Source organism: Pinus tabuliformis, chromosome 8 (genome assembly GCF_031772625.1).
Source record: "Pinus tabuliformis cultivar Carrire ecotype Pingquan chromosome 8, CPIR1, whole genome shotgun sequence".
Taxonomy (NCBI): Eukaryota; Viridiplantae; Streptophyta; class Pinopsida; order Pinales; family Pinaceae; genus Pinus; species Pinus tabuliformis.
In genome coordinates, this window is record NC_142294.1 from 815,767,698 (window position 1) to 815,791,024 (window position 23,327).

The 23,327-nt window shown below is 38.1% G+C and overlaps 1 protein-coding gene across 3 annotated transcripts in view; it reads left to right on the top strand.

Annotated features, from left to right (window-relative positions):
- The window catches only part of PEX1 (peroxisome 1), a 326,445-nt gene that overhangs the window by 273,417 nt on the left and 29,701 nt on the right, over nucleotides 1-23,327 (top strand). The window lies entirely within an intron of this gene.

Genomic DNA, 23,327 nt, shown 5'->3' on the forward strand with positions numbered 1-23,327 from the left:
GGGTAGGAGAGTTTAATGAAGGACCCTATTTGGTGGTTTCAACCTCTAAGGGAATGATAGGTCCAAGGTACACCCTTCAAATGGCAAGTGTCATGTGAAATAATGATGGAATGGAGTGGGGACAATGGGAAGGTTCCAAGCCACATGCCATGGTACAAGGGTAGATATGATGAGGAAAGCCAACACCTTGGGTATATGAATATAGGAGGAAGCAATCGTGGTACATGAGTTACCCCGAACTTTGTTTTTTCACCCTTCTTCATTTGCCTTTTTCCTTTAATTGTTTTTTCTTCATTTTATTGCTTGGGGCTCTAGGGGATGAGAGCATGATGTGTAAGATATACTAGTGATTACCCCCTTAAGGTGGGGCAGTTCATCACCCACCAAGTATTGGGACATACATGGGTTCATTAATGATGCAGGGGGCACTCATAGGGGCCCTAGGAACCAAGGTGATGGCCATAATGATAGGAGCCAGAGCTCATGTTTGGCTTTTGCCCACGTGCTAAATTTTATTGTCTTGACCATGTTTTTCATTTTGTGGTACATTTCTTGTTGTATGTGGCCATATTATGCTTTTATCTTTCTTTTTTTTTCGCTACATCAACCTCCGAGGCATCGTTCCAGGCCTGACCCAAGGTGTGGATAAGGGGAAGGGAATGCTACCACCTTGTGGACCCAGATCAGGAAAATATGAAAAGGGCTTGTAATGAGTGGAGGGAGGTGAGATATATGGTATGGGGAAGTGGGACCACGCAATGTTTCCCCTGTAGTGCCACTCCTAAAGATAATAGCCAATAAAGGAGATCCCATGAGACTAAGATTTAGGATTAACCCCCCCCCCCCAAGTTGAGGTAAGGGAACAAGAGTATAAGCAAAGCCCTTCTTCCAAGTTACCCAATAATCCATGCCCAAGTGTGCCCATGAAAAACAAGCATAAACACCCAATTACATAATGAAGAATCATAAGATCATGACAGATGAGCGAGGGTACACAATGTGAAATTTTCAACTATTGTAGCAACTGAAAATTATTCTTCTAACTGAATATTATTATGTGTAGTTTATTTACTATTACGACAAACAACAAATAAAATCACAACTACAATTTTCACCAAAAATAAAATCCATTGTGGAAAACAAAGCTAGAACTGAGAAAATGGAGCGCACACAATAAAAATGACACCAATATTTATGGACCAATGTCCCCAAAAAACCAAACTGGGAAAATCGGTGTAGTTTGAGGGTTTATTTTATTACATGCAGCAACAAAATCAGAGTACAATATCTAGATGCCCAAACTGACAATCCTCAGGGAAATAATCTGGCCAAAATATCTATGAGACAATTTGTCTCACTCCACACCTGATCTGGCTCCAAAAACTGCCTCTATTGGCATCTTGAACTAGCCCTACGTGAGCCTCTGCGCAGTGCTTGTGTAGGCCCCACTCGCACTCCTCCTGGAACTGCTCGAAATTTGACGTCCTGGTTGACTTTGCCTCTGGAAGTGACTCGCTAGGCCTTCTAGAAATTTTCACGGCCTCTAGCTGTAATGTTCGAAAAATTGCAATTTATAGCTAATAACAAACACATAAACTAGGCTATAGCAAATAAAATGACAATTAAACATGCACCATCGAAAAACACCAAGAAACTGGGCGAATAAGCTGAGCCATTTTATTAAAATTATGAACTGTAAGGAGTACATATAGCAAGGAATAATTGCACCAGGGCTTGCATAAGCAAGTTTAACCAAACGCAGGTGAGGTAGGTGTCTCCAATGAGTAGAAACTTCAACCCCAAATGGCTTTTGCGCTGAACCAGGAAATTAGTTGTTGCTGTTGCTAGAGAATAGCTCGAATCACCCACTGGGATGCTTGGAATGGCCTGAAATTGTTGTTGTAGCCTCATCTTAATTTTTCCCCACAAGACCCAGAAAGGAATTGGTCCCAATCCTCTACATCGGAAAACCCACAAAATGGTGCAAATTACTAGCAATTACTAGCTAGAAAGTGACACCTGTTTGAGCCCTCTAGATTGCTGAGGAAATTTTGCTAAATTAAATGTGTCGTCTCCTCCACAAACCCATAAAGGGTTTGGCCTATTTCTGACGCTCTAATTCACCCCCAAATTCATTGGGCTCCTCCACTGCTTGGAAAATACAACCTGTAGGATATCTGCCTCTGCAACCCCTCCAAAAGGCCGAGAAATCTCCCCTTATGAACCCTTTTGCACCCCCAACTCAATTCAGCCCCAAATGTTTCTGCCAAGCTTTCCCCACAAGTATCTCCACCAAGAACTGCGCAAGCCTCTGCAAGAGAAATTCAACCTGGGCAAAGCACACTCTCCAAGCCTGCAAATTCACCGGAAATCTATTGCAAATTGACCAAGGAATGGACCTGCAAAGTCTCAGTGCTCTCACCTCCGGAATACTTTCCTACAAGACTGCATGGCTCCCTCTTCTGCGTCCAGTCTAAAGCAAGGCAGCTCGTACCACCTGGAAACTGTTCCTCAAGCCTCCACAAAAAATTATGGAATTACCTTTCTAGGGCGACACTCAAGGTCCAACAAAGAAAGGGTGAAATTTCCCCTCGGGCATCTTTGATGCTGAACAACGGTTGTGACCCAGCTAAATGACTTGAGCAACAATGGTGTAATTATCAAATTAGCAAAAGGTCCCAGTTGCTGTCCTCAACCTTCTATTTATAATTGTTGCCTTACCTTTCCTTGTGGGTCCCTCCAAATATTTCGAACTCCCTTCACAAAATTGATTTTTCTCCTAAGAAGTGCGTATTCCTTGAGGGGTGGCCCCCACATTCCACCAACTTTAATATTTGACCCACTTTCCCTAAGTTGGTATCCAAAAATGTGTTAGCTCCAAAATGGCAATATTGTTAGATCTCTTCTAGCAGAAATTTATTGAGAAGGGACATTACACTAGCACTTGAATCACCCTGCTCCTCAGATGAATCAAACTGCCTTCTCGAGGCTTTTGCGCAACCCCTATGCAGCGTCCGAGTGGAATAATTCAGCGTCTCTACTGCTGACTCTCCAGAACTAGAAAGCTCCTTTGGAATCTCACTGTTGCTACTCCTCAACCTTTTGCTTCCTTCTGGTTCAAACTCTTTTTCACTGTTCGACTTTTACAGCCAAATAGCTTGATTTTCCAAGGAACTTGCTCCTCTGATGTGTCTATCTCCATCCGCATCGACCTGCTCTTATAATCTCTCTTTGGTGAACCAACAACCATGAATAGATCTCCATCAACGGCTAAGATCATTTCAAACTCAATTAGTGTGAGTTTCTAGAGATTTCTCACATTTTCTTAATTAATTGCTATTAATTAACCAGTTTTCCTAAGTTAGACTTAGGAAATATTTAAATGATGGCTAATTAATTTAATTAAGGCATTTCTCTAGCTTTTCTCGCGAAACCTTTTCTGGGTTTTGAAGATCTCATCTTCTTAGTCTCTTTGACACAAGTCGAGACTAGAACCCCTGTTCAATGCTACAAAAACTAACATTGCCTCTTAGCGAGGAAGGTGCTCTACTCTCTTTTTCCTGTAACATCTTCGTCACACTGCTGATGTCTGACACTTGTCCATCAAGCCACTGTGCATAGTCTGATTCATTTGCCAACTTTGTCGCTGAACCACCCTACATTTACGTTGTTGTTGACACTGCACTGCTGCCAACACTGCCCTGCACTTCTAATGATCTTATCTTGTTGTTGTTGTTTTTGCTGCAACTGAGCACCAATCTATGAATCAACTTTGTCACTGTTGAACACTCTGTGTCAACTACCCTATAGCAACACACATTTTTTCAAAGCATTCCATCATGTTCTAGCAGTCAGACATCCAAAGATAATCATCATCTTTAAGCAGTTTTGTCAAAATTGTAATTCAAAATTTTGCAGCCCTATGGGCCATATGTAAAAATGATTATAGTATGTTTATAAAGCCATGTAAAATACCTAGGTAAGCTTAAGATTTTCGGCAAAGAGTTTCACTCTAGGGAGTTTCTTAACCTTGACTAATTATTTATGTTTTTCCTAAACATCAAATAATTAGCAGAGTTTTTCTCCCAAGCATACCCCAAAGCTAGGGTGGGGCTTGACGATGATGTCTTAGGTGAGTCCTAGTGTATAGAGTTGATGTAAATTATCATGCTAGATCATGTGTCTTGCAGAATTTGTTTAAGTCTAAGTGTTTAATTTTAATTATTAAAATTTCCCACTAGTCAGGATTTTAATAATTATTTTGATGTAAATTGTAAAATGTAATGTTTATAGAAGTTGATGGAGGTATGAGTACTCATAATTAGAACCTCTACACCTCAACTTTCTATTTGGACACCTTTTGAGGGTTGAAATTATGTCTATCCCCTCAAATTATTTTTAATTTTCTTTTTCCGGCAAAGAATGGCTAAATAATTAGCCGGAAAATGGTCAAAAAATTAAAATGAGAGAATAAAAATTATCTCCAAGTGGAAAAACAACTTTTTGGAGAAGATTGACTTTCCCAAGGAAGGTTAAATTTGAAGGACCCATTTCCAAGGCAGAAAAATCCCACAAAAAATTTGTTGGGCTAGAAAAAATAATTTCTCAAGGAAAATCGAAATGTTTGGTCCAAGTGATTAAATTGAATGAGGGAATTTCGAGAAGGAAAATTTAAAGAAAATATTTTGTGACCCTCCATCAAGTAAAAAATCGATTTTTTGAGGAAAATCGAACTTTTGGACCATGGTGACTAATTGAAGGGGGATTTTTCAAGGAGAAAAATCTGGAAAAATTATTTTTTGGACCGGGATCAAAGCCTTCTTCAACAAATTCGAATTTCTTTTTCTACATCAAGGGTCAGGATTAAATTTTGGCATGGATTGAGTCAAACTTAAGCACTTCATTGGACCTAGCCGTTTTCCACTTGGAGGGGGATCTAGATCTCTCATTTTTCTATAAATTGAGCATAAGGCTCCTCATTGTAAACATCTTTGGATGGTGTAATTGGCTCTGGAATCTCTGTAATTTTTTCTCTAGAATTTAAAAGCAAAAGTCTGTGGGGGCAACGCTGTGCATGTATGTCTTCAACTTGTTATGGTAATACTACTATGATTATTTATGCTTAAATTTCTACTAAAGTTTTTAACTTGTTATTTTCATTAGCCTATTGGATTTATTGGTCGTTTGTTTGCCACTTGTTTTCGCCTAAAGTGTACACCCAAGGCACAACGCGCAGAGTAGGGGTTGCCACTTTGATCCCTACTCACTCCGTTTAATCTATCTCCTAAGCAGGCTAAGGGTTTAGTCCCTAAAGGTGAAATGGATGAAGAACTTGTGGAGAATCAACAAGTCTAGGAGATACATACGAATATCTTAGCAACTTGATTAGGAATAAATGGCAAGTAAGATTGTTTAGAACAACAAAATGGATTAAATTACATCCTTAAGATATGCTAGTGAGAGACCAGTGCCTTAAATGCCCAAATTAAATTAAACACGCGCAACAATGATTAATGTACCAAGTTACTAGATAAACAAATGTTGCAAAGATGAGTTAGCACCAATGGCAACATAGAGATGAGCAATGAATTAAGAGAACAACTGCAAGGAAAGTAAACTATAGCAATGTGAAGCTTGCAATTATGAATTAAGTTCACAATCTCAATTGCCAATGATCAAGATGAAATGCAAAGATCTATCTAATTTGGAATGCAAGATCTTGGTTAATTTTAGTTAAATGCCTATTCTAGGTGAGATCCTTCTCCTCAATTGTTTTGAAGCAAGTCTCACACAAGGTTGTAGAAAGAAGGTCCTAGGAAGGAGGCTAAGGCCTCATTAATGATACCTCCTCTTGCTTCTAATGACCCAAGTGCCTCTGTTCCTACAAGGGATTGCCCACAAGAGAACTGCAAGGTCACTTGTTTTAACCGTTGAGCAAGGATCAAGCGTCTCAAATTGGATGGTGAAGGTGTTCCTAAGTTTCTATTCGACCAAGCTTAGGCTTGGAGGTAAATTTTAATTATGCAAGTTTATCTCTAGGATGAGAATGCAAATGAGATCACAATAAACCCACTTGTAACCAAGATTATCAAGTATTGCTTTTTAACACAAGATTACAAGATGCCAATAACGATTAGTGAAGCATTTCAAAATTACTCAATGGAACAATGATAGCAATGATGTTTGATTACTTATATGTGCTTATTAGGATTCTCCTTCACTTGTAATATAGCAATTAGAACAAGAAGAACGCCAAGATTACACAAACAATTATAAGCACAATTAGATGAGATTGCTAATAGTGATTTTAGAAGATGAAATGCAACAAGAAATCCGAATATGCAATGAAACTTAGCTAACAAGAGAGAAGCAACTATGCAATTAGTCAAGAGAGGAAACAGAGATGGTTAGTGACCAAACTAGATAGCAAAGGCTATCCTTGACACTTTGACAAGATTGGAAGAGAAGAACCAAGGCCAAATACCAATCTGTTATCCAAATACCTCGATGATGATCAATTTCAGAGATGAAAGAATGCACCAGACTTCCAACATGCTACTGCCAACAAGAGATCAGTCCACAAGACTTCAATATCAACTACCAAGATGCAAGGAACAATAGTTAATGCACAACAAAGCTTAGGAGCAATGTGTTAGAATGCAGATATGCCTCTCTAAGATCATATCAGACCACTGTAGTAATGAGATCAGTCAACTGAAGTAATAAGATCAGTCCTCAAAAAACAAGATTAGTCACCTAAATAGCAAGGAATGAGAGGCAAAACACTTTAGATTGTTCTTGTGATTATTATGTATTATTTCCTTAGTGTTTTAGGGCTTATTATTAGGTCCAATGTTGCACAAAGCGCGAGCGGGATTTAATCGGCGCCGGGAAAAAAGCGGAAAAAATCGTTAAAAGCGGGAAAAAAGCGGAAAAAAGCGGGAAAAAAGCGTTTGGCACAAAAATATTCTTTTTTTTTCATTTTTTTTTCAATTTTTTTAATATCTAAACCATCTACAACATAAAATAAATACATTGACACATAAATATGATAAAAAAACTAATATATAAGATGTTTAATATCATTTCTAGCGCTAAAATCACACATAACATTGAATCATGTCCTGAATAGTAAGTCCCAACTCAGCCTCAAAATATCAACAAAAAATATGATAATGTATCTCATCATGTCATAATGTCATATACAATAAAATGAAAGTCTAATCCTATTGATTTCCTCTGCCCCTCTTGCGAGAAAATGCCACAGCTTTCCCTTTCCCTCTAGATGTAGATGCTGGTGCCCGTGCAGGTGGAAATGGCAGTGGAGTCTGATGTGATCTAGACGTTGAAGAACTAGAAGTAGGAGCTATAGGAGGTAGACCACGTCCTCTACTGGTGGCAGGGGTAGCCCGGGCAGGTGGTGTCACCTGGAAACATTACAATCTCCCAATCCTGAAATCCTGAAAAACTGATAAGTCTGCTGGATTTTAAATGAAATCTAAAATTCTACTTTCTCCATATGAAATCCAATGAGGCTGGAACCACTCTCAAACATCCTGAGTCATTTCATGGTAATGTTAAAAATTTAAGTAAAAGGATGAAAATGAAGATTAAGGAGAATGTCACTTTTACTTTAAGAATTTAACATTACCATGAATAGCATATCCATACTAGGGCCTAGACTTGATCATTAAGCTACCCCACTCAAAAATTATTTGTTTCTTTCAAAAAACATTGCATGAAAAAACCCAAAAAAAGTTATAAAACTATGCTGTCCTGAGCCCCCACGATTTTTTCGTTAAAAATCGCGCTTTTTTCGAAAAAATCGCGATTTTTTGAAAAAAGCGCGATTTTTTCAGTAAAAATCGGCAAAAAAAAAAGTAGGCGATTTTTTCGTATAAAAATCGCGATTTGATCGGCAAGATGAAAAAATCGCGATTTTCCGATAAAATCGCGATTTTATCGCGATTTTAACAACACTGATTAGGTCTGCTCTTGATGATTAGGGTCTGCAATATATACTTCAGATCTGCAATATGTGACAGTCAATCAATAGGCCACAGTTGAGAGAAACAAGGCCTGAAGGCCTGCGGCCTAGCCTTGAAGTCTAATACACCAATGCAAGTGCTCAAATTACAATGTATAGACCTCAAACCGATGTGAAAATCCTTCCAAATCCTCACGCTATACCTGCCATCACAAAGGGTTAGCCCTAATCCAAAATCAACAAACGATCAGACCCTAAGAAGGGCTTGCTGCCAAGGCTAGAGAGGCATCTAGCCTTGTGGCTAGGCCTATAGAGATAGATCCGTGAGAGATATGAGTACCCAAGCCAAAGTGAAAACCAAAAAACCCTTTCCCAAGTGATATATAAGCCTGCAACAAGAGATTATGATCAGAAATTTCAATGGATCAGACTTTGTATTTGCAACTTTCTCAACGAAAAACAACACCAAGCCCTAACAAAACTTCTGATTAGGCCTGCAAGACAAAGAGATTAGTCCAGTAATCAATTGTGATGGATTTGATTAGCCTCCAATGCTTTTCATCTAGGGTAGATGGTCTTTTTAGGGTTGCATTAGGGTTATAGAAGCAAGATAAGGCCTGCGGCTAGGGCTTTAGCCTCAAATCCTTGTGGCTGCTTCAACAAGGCTAGAAACTAGTCTTCTTCGGCCTCAAAAATTTGTGACTATCCTGCAATGGAAACAAGTAAAATTGATGTCACAAATATGTTTTACAAGCACAAGAAATATTTGCAAATAATTTTAAAAGACAAGCCCTTGAAGAAACCCTTATTTGCAATGAGTCTAGCCCTTGTAGGGCTTGCGACCTCCAATTGTGGCTGAGCGTTGATGGAAAAAGGGACAATAATGATGGCTCTTAGGCCTTTGGAGGCCAGATATGGCTTCAAAACCCACTTGGCCCTCTCCCAAGAGCTGGACGACTTCCTTCAAGGTGAATAGATACCCAAACCCGAGCCGCTAGGCTAGGTGAGGGCATAAGCCTTCACAATTCGAATTTTCCTCCTGCATCTTGAAATATAGCACCTGCTAAATGACAAGAAGCCTAGCCGTCCCTCCAACTTTATAAGAAAATTCAAATAAAAAGAACAAAACCCCAAAAGCTATATACACAATGAAAAATATTTACAAGGGTTAGTAAGTATTTATTTGCAAAATTATTTACAAATTTAATATACAAATTATCTACAATATTCACAATAAATTTATTAGCTCTAATTAGCAGATATATCTTTTGTTACACAAAAATTGAAAATGAGATGAATTTCATAAATAAGTGATCTCGGTAGAGTAAAAGACAAGAAACCCCCTTCATAGATGTTGATGAGCCTTCGAGAGTCCCACTATGGGTTCTTAGTTGCTATGGGCCGAGGAGATGAAAATCCAAACAAAGATTACTTCAAATGCTTGACTCGAGTACTTGGTTGATTCAAACAAGAATTTCCCCAAGTCCTCGATACCTAATCAGAAAAGATTTTCTACACAACTTCAAAAAATTTTGTTAGCTTCAATAGGGATGGGTTAACACAGTAAAAAGGAAATCTAATGTCCAAGCAAGGATCCACTAGATCCGCCTAATCAAATGTGTTTCCCAATCCAAATGTAGGAGCAAACAAGCTACAACAAATCCAGATGGCTATTGAAATAACAAATTAAAACCCAATAGAAATTTAAATACAAATCATTAAAATAAATTTACCATAACAATCTAAAGACATACACACATAGCTTTTACCCCCAAAGACTTTTATATTATTCAACAAAAATATTACAGAGCTTCCAGGGCCACTTACACCATCCAAAGATGTTTCAATGAGGAGCCTTGGGCTTCTTTATATAGAAAATAGAGAGATCTAGATCCCCCTCCAAGTGGAAAACGACTAAATTTGACTCGATCCCAGAGAATAATGACTAGTTGAAGCTTGATCCATGTCAAAATCAAATCTTGTCACTTGATTTGGAGGGAAAATTCGAATTCCATGATAAAGCCCTTTTTTCCTAGTCCAAAAGTTCAATTTCTCTTAAAAAAATGATTTTTCCCTTGATGGAGGACCTCAGAAAATTAATTTCTCTTGGACCCACGAATTTTTGAGGGATTTTCTCCTTAGGAATGAGTCTTTCACATTTGTTTTACCTTAGGAATGTCCACTTTCTCCAAAATTTGTTTTTCCACTTGGAGTGAGTTTTTATTTTCTCTCATTTTTATTTTTTGATCATTTTCTGGCTAATTTTTTGCCATTTTTTCCAGAAAATAAATTAAATGACTCAAGAAGGGATCACACATTTTCCACTCCCAAAGTGGGTCTAAAAATTATTTTGGTGATGGTGCCTAGTTATGAGTAACCATCCACCAAAAATATTCCTAGACAACACTTTTTACATCAAGATATTTTTACATAGACATCCCATTAGAAGGGGAATTTATGATAGACACATGACCTCTTAGATTCAACCAAATTCTGCAACACAAGACATATGATCTAGTATGATAAAAATACATAGACTCGATAACACTAGGAGTCACCTAAGACCTCTCCATCGAGCCCTTCTCTAGCTTTGGGGGATGCTTGGGAGAAAAACTCTACCAATTATTTGGGTTCGGAAATGCGAATAATTGGGAGAGGGTAAAAAACTCCCTAGAGTGAAACTCTTTGCCAAGAGTCAAAGGCTTACCTATTTGTTTTTACATGGCTTCATACTCATATTAGAGTCGTTTTTACAATGGAGACCCACAAGGTTGCAAAATTTGGGATTACAATGATACATTGGAAGGCGCATGATGATGATGACTTTGAAATTTTTTATTCATTGATATGTACTCTGCTTCTTGGGGTAGTTGACACACATGTGGTCAACACCACCTATATTTGGATTAGGGAAACACATTTGATTAGGCAGATCTAGTGGATCCTTGCTTAGACACTAGAGTTTCTTTTGGTTGTGTCATCCAATCCCTATTGAAACTAACAATATCTTTTGAGATTGTGGAGAAAATCTTATGTGATCAGATATCGAGCATTTCGAGTAATTCAAATTTGAATCTTCATCTCCTCGAGTCAAGCATTGGAGTAATCCTTGTATGGATCTCCATCTCCTTGGCACATAACAACTAAGAACCCATAGTGGGGCTCCCAAAGGCTCATCATAAGAATATCTTTGAAGGGAGTTTCCTATCTTTTATTCTGCCAAGATCATTTATTTACAAATCAAATCTTTCACCTATTTTGAAGAACTTTCATTGATCTATCTGCTATTTGAAGAGACTATTAATTGATTTAAGTGCGGAGGTGTCCTCATACCCTATAGATCAACACTTGTAAATTATTTGTAATTTTTCGTAAATATTTTTTCTATCCTTTTATTGTAAAATGTGTAAATAAATTTGTACATATTTTATCCTAACCTTGTATGTATTTCCATCTACTTTGTATATACTTGTGGGGTTTCCTTGAATTCTTTTCCACAGACCTGAAGAGAAGTCGAGTTTACAGCTTGGATCTATTTTTGCAGGCTTGATCCCAGTGAAAATTTGAAGGAAAATCAAATTTTGAAACTAGATCTGCCTCCTACCCTAGACGGGTAGGGTTTCAAGGGCAAGAAAAGAATTTATGGGAAGTCGTCTAGGGTTTCAGACCATTATCTCACATTTAAGGCAGTCATCCAACCTTTTAGGAGGGCCGCAAGGGTTTTTTGAGGCCCATTTGCCCTTAAAACGAATTTCTCTTACCCTCATAATTTTTTTCTGCAAATTTTTCAGGGTTTCGTTGGGGGTTTTCACTATTATTTCGCTTCAGATTTCATTTTTAGTTAGCCGCTAGCTTTGGAGGGTTACATTTGGCATCCGCTGGGGTTTAGGCATCATTTTGTTACTTCCAATAAATTTTTGAGACCCTTTGTAAAGGTTGCAAGCCTTTTTAGGCCTTTTCTCAAGGTCGCAAGCCCTCACGGCTCCAAACAAATTTGCATTTGGTTTATTTTCTAATCCTTGTTTTCTTGCAGCTGTTTTCAACGATTTTTTTTGGGAGGGTTTCTTCACATATAATTTTTGGCATTGGATCTGATCTCTCAAGCCTTTAAATTTTGCCACACTAACCTTGATTTGTTGCAGAGATTGGCTGATTTTTGTGAAGGGTTTCTATGACATTTGGATTCTTGGATACATTTATGACATTTTGCATTGATCAAAGTTGTATGAAGATTGTCGGAGAACCGGGAAGGTCGAAGCCCATTATGATTCGTGACATGATGCAATATGGAGCTGTGAAGCTACAGTATATCTCCACTAACAGGTAGCCATGTATTGGTGAAGTCCTTTTCTAAGGGAACAAATGAGTATTTTTGGAGACAAGCTTGGGCTTGTGAATATCTCCTCCCTGTTTGAGAGGGAGTGACGATGGACACCTTTGTTCTCCATGTGTCATGTACTATGGCCAGGAATAACAGCCATAAGTCTAGTACATGAACACTTATATCGAGAATGGTGGATTGGATAAGCATCAGGGACTGACATTCTTGAGATTTGTATTGTGACTAGGACTAACAGTCGTAAGTCAAGTACATTGATCTAATATAAGAATGGTCCGAAGGACCGACATTTCCTTGTGTCAAGTATTGTGATAATGGATTAGGAAATGGTCTTGTGAGGACATACTTTGGTGAACCTAGGTGGAGTATGTGCCTTGGAGAGGCGGTGGTGTCCTATTGAATGCCTCCCAGCATTGTGCTCTGATCTAGTGGAGAGATAGAGCTTACTTGTCAAGGCCTTGGTAGTTTGACAATGTTAGTTATGATGATGTTATCATCATTGATGTTTATCAATTTGGATCCTTTCTTATAGAAGTCTTCAACTTGAGAATATCCTGATGAGTCATTATGAATACCTCCCTAGTTAAGAGGGAGTGTTGAAGTTGTAACTAGGTTCAATCTTCATAATTGTCATTGTATCAATATGTATTTTATGTAAAAACAAAAGAAGAAAAAATTATTATTTTCTAGCATGTTCTTCATGCTTTATTTTGGTCAAATGAAAATGTAAAAGGACATGTTCTTCATGACCCTTGTAAAAGAAGCAAATTTGAATTTTTGAAAAGCATCATTTGTCTCTCCAATTTTCCAAGTCATCCCTCCAAAAGACAAGTTGACATGCCTAAAGGACGTGTCACTTCGCATGAACGAACAACTATATATTGGCATCTATTCTCCACCTTTTGGCAACTAACTTGGATCCCATTTGTGGAAGGAAAGTCAGACTTTATATCTGAAATGTGCGAGCTTTTTGTGGCACCATATGACTGAAGTGTATGAGCTATCTATGGTACTATATGACTGAAGTGTGCGAGCTTTCTGTGGTAATATATGTCTGAAGTTTGCAAGTTTTCTGTGACACTAAATCTTTGAAGTATACGAGCATCTCCAAGATAGTTTGTAGAGCATCTCTGAGGTAGTTTGTACACCATCTCTGAGGCAGAAAGAAGGACATTCTCTGAGGCAGTTATATGAAGTTTCTGAGGCAAGCCATGCGAAATTTTTGAGTAGAATTAAGGACAAGACATGTGGCATATCTTGGACATAATTATGACAAGGCTATTGTTTCATGGAGGGTTGACTTGGCACTTGGGTTATTGGTTAGTTTATCTTTGACTTGGATTTCTCCTATTGACTAAAGATTCCATAAGGAAAGGATTATTGGGTTTTCCCCTTGTGAGTTTTTCCCTGGGCTCTAGCCTAATCTCTGGTGTCTTTTGTCTCTTGTGCATTATGATCTCTCTACTTTCTTTATGATTTTGAATGTATAATTGCTTGATGAGATAAATGAACAAAGTAAGGTCTAAAACTAGATTGCATGAAACGGGGAAACGGGTACGAGTTTCTGAAACGGGTATGAATTTCCAAAACGGGAAGCGATACGAAACGCAACCTCCCCAAATTTTGAAAACGGGGAAACGCGAATATATATATATATATATATATATATATATATATATATATATATATATATATATGTGCAATTACAAAGCATAAATGATACATTATAATTTATTACACTTAAACATTAAGATTTAATTTACATCACATTTACTCATGAATGATCACATAATGAAAATAAAAATATCGGAATATCCAAAAGCAACCTTTATTATATATCCAAATCTCAAAATCAACCTTTATTTATATTAATATATGAGGCTGCAAGTACAATAAAGACTATAAGGCTGCAAGAGAGAGATCCAAATTAGGATTTTCTGCATCCACATCCCATTCTTTAGAAGGACCACTGTTGTATTGGGAGTCTCCTCCTACATAGTCGAACGACCTTAGTGCTCTTGATTAAATACAAGTTTCATACCCTAGTACCCTACATGATCTTGATTATTGGGAGTTTCCCCTGCATAGAGGGCTTGGTTCTCTTGATTAAATACAAGTTCCATACCCGAGTACATGATAAAATCCAATGGAAACATTGCAATCCCCCCAATCCTGAAATCCTGAAAAACAGATAAGTTTGCTGGATTTTGAGTGAGATCTAAAATTCTACTTTCTCCATATGAAATCCAATGAGGGCAAAACCACTCTCAAACATCATGAGTCATTTCATGGTAATGTTAAAAATTTAAGTAAAAGGATGAAAATGAAAAATAAAGGAGAATATTACTTTTACTTTAAGAATTTAACATTAACATGAATTGCATATGTCTCAAACTTCCTGATGAACTGCATATCAACACTATGGCAAAAATTCACTTTTATAACTTTAGACATGCATCTAGAAACAACTAGAAGTCACTAACATACCCTAAAAATAAATTAAAAAACAAATTAAAAAAAACACAAGTTAATGAGGAAACTTGAGTCGTACGGCCATGAAATGCGTTTCCGGCCGTATTGGCCACGTTTTCGTTTCGGGAAACGTGGCAGTACGGTCGGAAACGCGTTTCACGGCTGTACCAAACGCGTTTCCGCGTTTCGTACCAGTTTCCGTACAGAAATGGACCTCTGTACCACATTTCCTACAACATAGGTCTAAAAGGAAACATATATATCAATCAAAAGTAATTATAATGTTAAGAAATTCTATCATGCACATGGATTTCAATGCTTTGATCATTTTGCAATTGGGTGCTTATACTTGTTTGTTTTTGGGCATTTAGTATGGATTATGGGGTGATCTAGAAGATTGATAGACTTTGACTGTGATCTTGTTCTCTCACCTTACTTGGGGGGTTAATATTTGATCCTAGTCTAGTGGGACCTCCCTTAAGGCCCTTTGGGTATAGGAGGGGCACTACTTGGGAAACCTTGATTGAGATAGCATAGTTCCATTTTCCCATATGTCATAATTAACAAATTCCATCTTGCATTACAAGATTGTATCTCACCTCCATTCTTTAGGTTCAACTTGTCATTGGTTCTTTGGGATTTGACACTCATATGTCCACTTACTTGGGTAGGGCTCGAAAAGTCAGGCCTGGGAGATCGATGCAACAAAAAGAGAATATCATGGCTATAGCAAATTTAATGAAAGAAAAATCAAGATGCAAAAGATGGCAAGGGAAATAAAGATTAGCATGTGGGAAAATTCCTAGCATGAGCTCTACCTCATTCATATGGCCATCATGTAGTTCCTGAGCACATATTGCTCCATTACATCAAAGGAAGGAACCCTAGCATGACCCAAACTTGATGAGCGATAAACTAACTGATCTTAAAAGGGTAATACAACTACTACATCATACAAAGCAAGCTCTAACCCTTGAGCTATAAGTAGTAATACAAAGAAAAAATCAAGAAGAAGTAAAAGGAACACAAGAGGGATGGAAAAACAAAGGTTGAGTTGGAAACTCATGCATCCACGAATACTCCCTTCTCACATCTATACACTTAGGATGTGGACAACCCTATTAGTTGGTCCCTTTGACCATGGCTCTTCGCCATGAAGTTTTATCCCCTCCATTACCATCATTATTATTCACTAATACCTATCAATTGAAGGATGGACTAGGGAAATGTCACTTCCCCTTAGGGGTTGGAAGCACCTAATAGGGTTGACCTTTAGCCACTCCTACCTAGGGAAAAAACACCATTGTGAGATCAGGGTACTAGTTTCAGAATGGATCCTTGTTTGAAGTACTAAATTGCCCATAACATTCAAGTTTGGTTCACTTATATGCACCAATGATCTTTGTCCCTGATGACTAGTTGCTTTGACTATATTCCATGTTATTCTTGTGAGGTGGTTTAGCAGCCCAAGTCTTGGGCACCTTCTCCACAGGTACCTGTTGTTGCACAAACTATCAAGCCTTGTGAATATGCAAAAGCTAGAGGGCACAACAACACTTGGGACAAAGGCCCACTATCACCATAGCCTAAGTCCCCTACTCTTCTCGGATTTTCATGGACGAGGGGAGTCCTAGTATTACTCACTTGTGACAAATGTCTCTATGATAGGCTTGAAGTGAGGCAAGGTGGCTCATTCAATGGAAAGGTTCAACAATGTTCAAGCTTTGGGAGGAGCTATTAAGGCTTTCCATGAAAAACCGCTTGGAAAATAAACTACATAAGACCTAGGGTTGAAAATTGACACGATATATATGTGCATCCAAGGTCAAGCTAGGAGAGGAAAAAGGCAATGAATGATTTACTTCACCAAGTACTAGAGAGATTGCCTTCAAAGAATCATCAAGTTGAAAGATTAGCCTTTAGAGTCCCCTCTTGATGTGACAACCAGGGCATCAAAATTTATGGAGAATCCGCTGTAGGAATTCCACCAAAACTTGAGTACATTTAGAGGAGACACAAAGAAAGATTTTTATCCAAGCCAAACTCAAAAATTCCTCCTCTATTGAAATTCGCATCAAGCCCTTGAAAAGCCTCCTTATCCTTAAAGGGACGAAATTTAAGAAGAGAAAAGAAGGAAAATTTATGGATTAAATCCAAATTTGACCACCAAGGGACTTGACTAGTGCCTAGACCATTGGGAGTATGGAGTCATGGGTGCTTATAATTGGCTAAATTGACCTTCAAGGAGGCTAAAAGAGGAAGCCCTAGTTACCCCTACCAACAATTACCTTCCTTAACATTAGTTAATGGAGTTTCATGGATTAAATGCAATCATTATCCACTAGGAACATTCTTTCCACATCATCAATGAGTAACACATGCAAAACTTCCCAAGATTACAATTTTGAAAGGTATTCAATAAAACAAGAGTATGAATTCTTATCATGAGAACAAATTCCATGCATTAGACATTATTTGCAAGATAATTTCACCAACAAGAAACACTTACAAGACGATGTAGAGTACATCCATCCATCAACAATGCATTAGAAGCTCCAGAAAGATGGCAATAAAGATCCATAGATCAAAGTACATCCCAAAGGCATCCAAAAAATTTCCTCAAATTGTAAGTCAGAAATCTCTAATGAGGCATACAAAAATCCTTAGTGTGATCATTTGAGATGAGAGTAGCTCTCTGTTGAGAGTTTTAATTCGTTATTTTAAAGCTCCTAATATTAAATCATCAACCAGGGATCGTAATCACTGAGTTACACTGCGTATTGGTTCAGATTCAAGATCTAATTACAGAGTAGGTGATTTCCTCTTATAATCAATGTTTAAGTACAGAAACCTATTTACTCAAACTCCTCTATCTACTTAAAGCATTCAACCATGAATCAAGTGTGTTGCTCTAACAAAGCTTCAAAGAAATCATACTTGTTTTAAAAGACTCAATGCTCAACAAACTCACTCACTAAATATTGAAGAACTCATTCATTAAATCCTATAGAATCCATTCCTATTTTAACTCTATTCAGTCACTCGTTTAAACAAGAATATTACAACTAAGACAGGCTTGCTACAAATTACTTCTATAATGCAAAACTCAAACAAATCATTTCAAACACTATTTCTCTTAACAGTAAAATCACTTTGACTTATGAAATGCTAATTACAAAATTCAAATTACGTTTAATGGGAAACACTCATTCGATTGTTCTAATGCTGATCAAGACAAAACATGAATCACTAGATCAAAGAGCATGAAGATTAAATCTAAACTAAGCTAATGAACTTGAAATCTAAATTAAACTAGTGAATGTAAAATCGAAATTAAGCTAGTGAATGCGAAATTGAAATTAAGCTCTGGAGTTCTCTAATTTAACTCAATCAAAGAAAGACATTCAACATTCAAACGCAAAGACTACCTATCTCAAAGCAACTGAAATGATACTCAAAGCAATCTAGACAAATGACATTTAAGGAAATTGAACCCTACTATTGAGAGATTTATCAAATCGACTACCCTAATCAAACTGGAAGGAAATCTAAGTGACAATTTAAACAAACCAGAACCTCTATTCCTAATTGAGACTATAGTTGCACTACTTATTCACAATCGAAATCGAAAGAAACCTAACTACTGTTCAAAAGGGAAATCTGACTACTATCTATGATAACAATTTTAAGAAACCTAACTACTGTTCGTGAATGAAACAAAGTCAAAACGATTGCATACACACCAAAGTCGAAGGCTTAAATCGCAGCAAAACTTCTACAAGATCACACAGAATTCGTAAGTCCGAGACTACTGGCGAAATTCAAGAAACTAAATTGTTACACAAATCTTATAGATCTAAAACTACTGAACAAAGCTCGAGAAACCAAACCATTCTTCTCACAAAACTCAAAGGAATTTCATAACCCTGCGCGCAATTCCAATGTAAACAATCTTGTATTCATTATACGACACAATCGATTGAGAAACATAATGCTGAAGTATCCATGTACATTGTTGAATTCGAAGGGTTACAGAGTATAAGGTTCAGAATACTATTCAAAATTCTATTAATAATTCAAATCAGAACGATTCACAATGCATCTGTATGATGAGGCTCTTCAGAAGAGACAATTAACAATTTAAGTCGTTGCTCAGTGTCTATGGATTAATCAGGAAAGTTTAGTTTGTCAATTTAATCTACAGGATCGAAATAAAAACTTAGGTACGGAATCAATTAAACCATTCGAAAACTAAACAATCACACGATATGCTATGTAAAATTAACACAGTAAACTAATCCTAGATCTAGACTAACTATAAACTTGGTTCCAGAGGTGGTGGGCCCTTGCCACGCCTGGAGCAAGTTAAATTAACTCAGTAAAACGAAATTCAAAACGCAACCATAATTACTTACAGTAGAACAATGTTGGAACTGAATTAGATCAAAGCTTAAACGTTGACATACATAGTCTGGACTCTCAAAAATAACATAAGTTTTCAAAATCAATGAGTCTGGAACATTACATCACCATCATTACTCGGCAGTAAAACAAATTCAAACTCATCGGGCCTTTAAGAAGACAACCGATGGATACTAGGTTTAACTAACTATCTCTTAACATAGCAAACTATTGATCGATGACTATCACGGGTTGTATAATATCTCATAAGATCAATCCTGAATCAGCTGCGCATGACTCAATTAGACTTTGGTTGGCTGCGTTTGACTTGAAAAACCACTTTCTATCCTCGACCACAAGGATATCGGTGTATGATATGCCAGAAGATCCCATAAACCGCTTACTATTCCACCAAAAGAAGTTGTTGATCATTGACTGCCAGCTTAAGTACAAAATTGTAAATGAAGTTTTAAGTACATAATGACAGTGACACTTAAATGATGAAGTGTCCACCTCCTCATGCTTTGACCAGATGTTTAGCTTGCCATTCACCTGCCAACAGTCTCCATAGCTACGAGTCCAATAAAATAGATAGTTAGAGATGGCCTAAAAAATAGATCCTATAATCTATCCAAACTTAACCAAAAACATCGAAATAATGCTAAGTAGAATGCCTTTACCTCTAGTCATATGATGATGGGGTTTTGGCATTAAATGGTATAGTATAGAAGGTAAAAGAAGTACAATATAGGTAAAAAGAGTGAAAATGTAGGTGAAAAGAGTAAAGAAATGGGGACAAAAATGGGCTCCAACACTCTCATTTATTTATACAAATGTTATGAGTACAAATTTTAAGTGACAAAGCCCCTCCATATGCTTAATGTGCTAAGTAACCCACCCATGGTTACAAACCAACCATGATAGCTTTAAAATTAAATTAAATTTCCCTCCTAAGCCCATGCAAGGCTAATGTCATGCATGCGTGGAGGCCTAGAGTGGTAGCGTTAAGGCCTCTTGTTCTAGAAATGTGTAAGAGGGCTTCAAAAATCATAATGAAGAGGGTGATACCATCCTTCTACTGCAAAACAACTCCAAACCCCTATTTGGGCTTCGTGGGTTCCAAATGGGTCTCATGGGCTTTCAAATGGCTCGAATCAAGCTGATGCTCCATCAATGAGGGCTATAAGATGACACATGCCCTCCCATGTCTCCCTAGGAAAGACATAACCTCTTCTGGGCCTTGGATCACCTGCCAAGTGTTGGGTGCAATGTGTAGCCAACTAGGGCAATGTGGTCTAGGTGCATCATCATCTCGAATAACTGGGGTAGGAACAAGCAAATGGTGGTGACAAAGAAGCCCATGGTTTGGAAATCAGTGCTCTGCATGAATGGAGGCCCATGGCTCTCAATGCTCACCCTACAAATGCCATAATGAACCTCTGGAGGGCTTGGATCCTGTATAGGGAGGCCAAGTCCAAGATGAAAACCCACTTGCAATCCTGTATAAGATCCAATGCGTCTCCTCACCTTCAAATACAATGATTCAATGGTGTAATTGAGTGAGTAAGCTCGTCAATCAAGGGCATAAATGAACACTTCATAGTGGGTTTCCCTTCCAATTTTGGGGCTTTTAACATGTAATAGTGTTACTTTCCTGGGTAGGAGCGGTTAATGAAGGACCCTATTAGACGGTTTCAACCTTTTAAGGGAATGGCAGGTCCAAGGTACATCCTTCAAATGGCAAGTGTCATGTGAAATAATGATGGGACGGAGTGGGGACAATGGGAAAGCTCCAAGCCACATGCCATGGTACAAGGGTAGCTGTAATGAGGAGAGCCCTCACCTTGGTATATGAATGTAGGAGGGAGCAACCGTGGTACATGAGTTACCATGGCCTTTGTTTTTCCACCCTTGTTCATTCACTTTTTTCCTTTTATTGATTTTTCTTGATTTTACCACTCGAGGCTCCAGGGAATGAGAGCATGATGTGCAAGATAAAGCAGTGATTACCCCCCTTAAGGCGGGGTAGTTCATCGCCCACCAGGGGTTGGGACATTCATGGATTCCTTAATGATGCAAGAGGCACTCATAGGGGACCATAGGAACCAGGGTGATGGCCATAATGATAAGGGGTAGAGCTTATGTTTGGTTTTTGCCCACGTGCTAAATTTTATTGTCCCAACCATCTTTTGCATTTTGTGGTACATTTCTTGTTGTATGTTGCCATATTATGCTTTTATAATTTTTTCATTGCATCAAGCTTCGAGGCATATTTTAGGCCTGACCCACGGTGTGGACAAGGGAAGGGGATGCTAACACCTTATGGACCCAATGGACAAATGTGGACCCAAATAAGGAAAATATGTGAAGGCCTTGTAATGAGCGGAGGGGGGTGAAATATATGGTATCGGGAAGTAGGACCACACAACCAAAATCAGGGTTTCCCATGTAATGCCCTTCCTAAAGCTAATAGCCAATAAATGAGATCCCACGGGACTAGGATTCAGGATTAACCCCCCCAGTTAAGGTAAGCGAACAAGAGTACAATCAAAACATTTCCTTCTTCCAAGTCTTCCAGTAATCCATGCTCAAGTGTGCCCAAGAAAAACAAGCATAAAACCCCAACTACATAATGAAAAATCATACCTTTAGGATTGGATGGCCCGCCTTCAAACAAACGATCATGACAGATGAGCAAGGGCACATAATGGTTGGCTCTTGTGTCGGAAACAAGTAGCACATCAAAGCTATCAGGTCGCTGTCAAGGGGTTGCTGGTTGTCAGCTGAAGACAAAACTAGGAGAAAATTTCTCCTATGGGGTCACCCACCAGCGGTGGGTTAACAGTACCCAAGCCTTCTAGAGAAGTATATTGACACAAACAGATGAAGCGTTGAGACTCTTGAGCCTCCTAGAAACATCATTGATGACACATGTCCCAAAGCACCTCTAACACCCAAGATGTTGGATGATTTTGTACCAAATTTGATGATTCTTCATGGTGACACAATTGGACCCAGCAAGCCCCTAGGCCAACCTTGACATAGATTGATGGGTGGCAGCTGATTCAAAGCCCAGATGAGGATGGTCTCACATTGAGAGACTAGGGAGGGCTTATTGCACCTGAGAAGCCCTCAATGCTAGAGCAAAGGAGGCCACTTTTAGCAGTTGGAGACCCATGAAGACAACTTTGTGGTGCCCCAGTTGGATGTTGGGACCCCACAAGAGGCAATGATGTGAATTTGAGGGCCAACCCTCAAATCATGGAATTGACACGCTTCTACACCACCTTGGACACCTCTTCACCCTTGGACATGCCATTTGGAGCATTTTCCTTGGATGATGTCAGCCCTAAAGAGCTTACAGCTCACATGTGTGGGCTAATTAGGGCATATTTCATAAAGTTAATGGGTTGGCTTGTAACCCAAGCATGTTTTAGCATCAAACTTGTTATAGGGACTTTCATTAGGCTAATTATTAGTCCTACTCATATAAATAGAGGAGAGGCTCATTGTGTTAGATCACCATCACTTGTGACATATTTCAGCCCTCTTATAGATTTCAGCCTTCTTGGATTCTTGTGGAGATGTGATTGTATGGTGTATTTTGCTACTTGGAGCTATTTCTTTGGCATTGGAGATGTTACTTTGGATCAATAAAGGATTGTACATGCATTTTATCTTGTAAGTAAGCCTTGGATTTGATAAATATTCATTTTTATGTCTAATGTATGGAATGATTTGTTATCTAGGGTTTCTATTGTGCTAGTATTTATTGAAAATCAATGTATGCAATCTAGATAATGACATTGTATGCATTACTTATATATGGAATATGAATGGCAATCCCCTTGGTGTATCTTTAAAGTAGCTCTCCCAAGTGACCTTGTTCCCTCATAAAAGTAATAACTAGGGTTTTGAGTAAGGGCTTCAAATTTCCCTTACTCCTTACCAAATTATCATATACGATTGCACCATATCTTAAATCTAGAGTCTAGAGCTCTGCAAATGTTATTCTTCATGAAACTAGGAGTTTATATTCTTGCTTTAGAAGAAGTGTATGCCACTTAACAACCTCTTATATGTCAAAAGTTTTTCTTTTAAGTATTTTTTTGTTTAGCTTAGAGATGC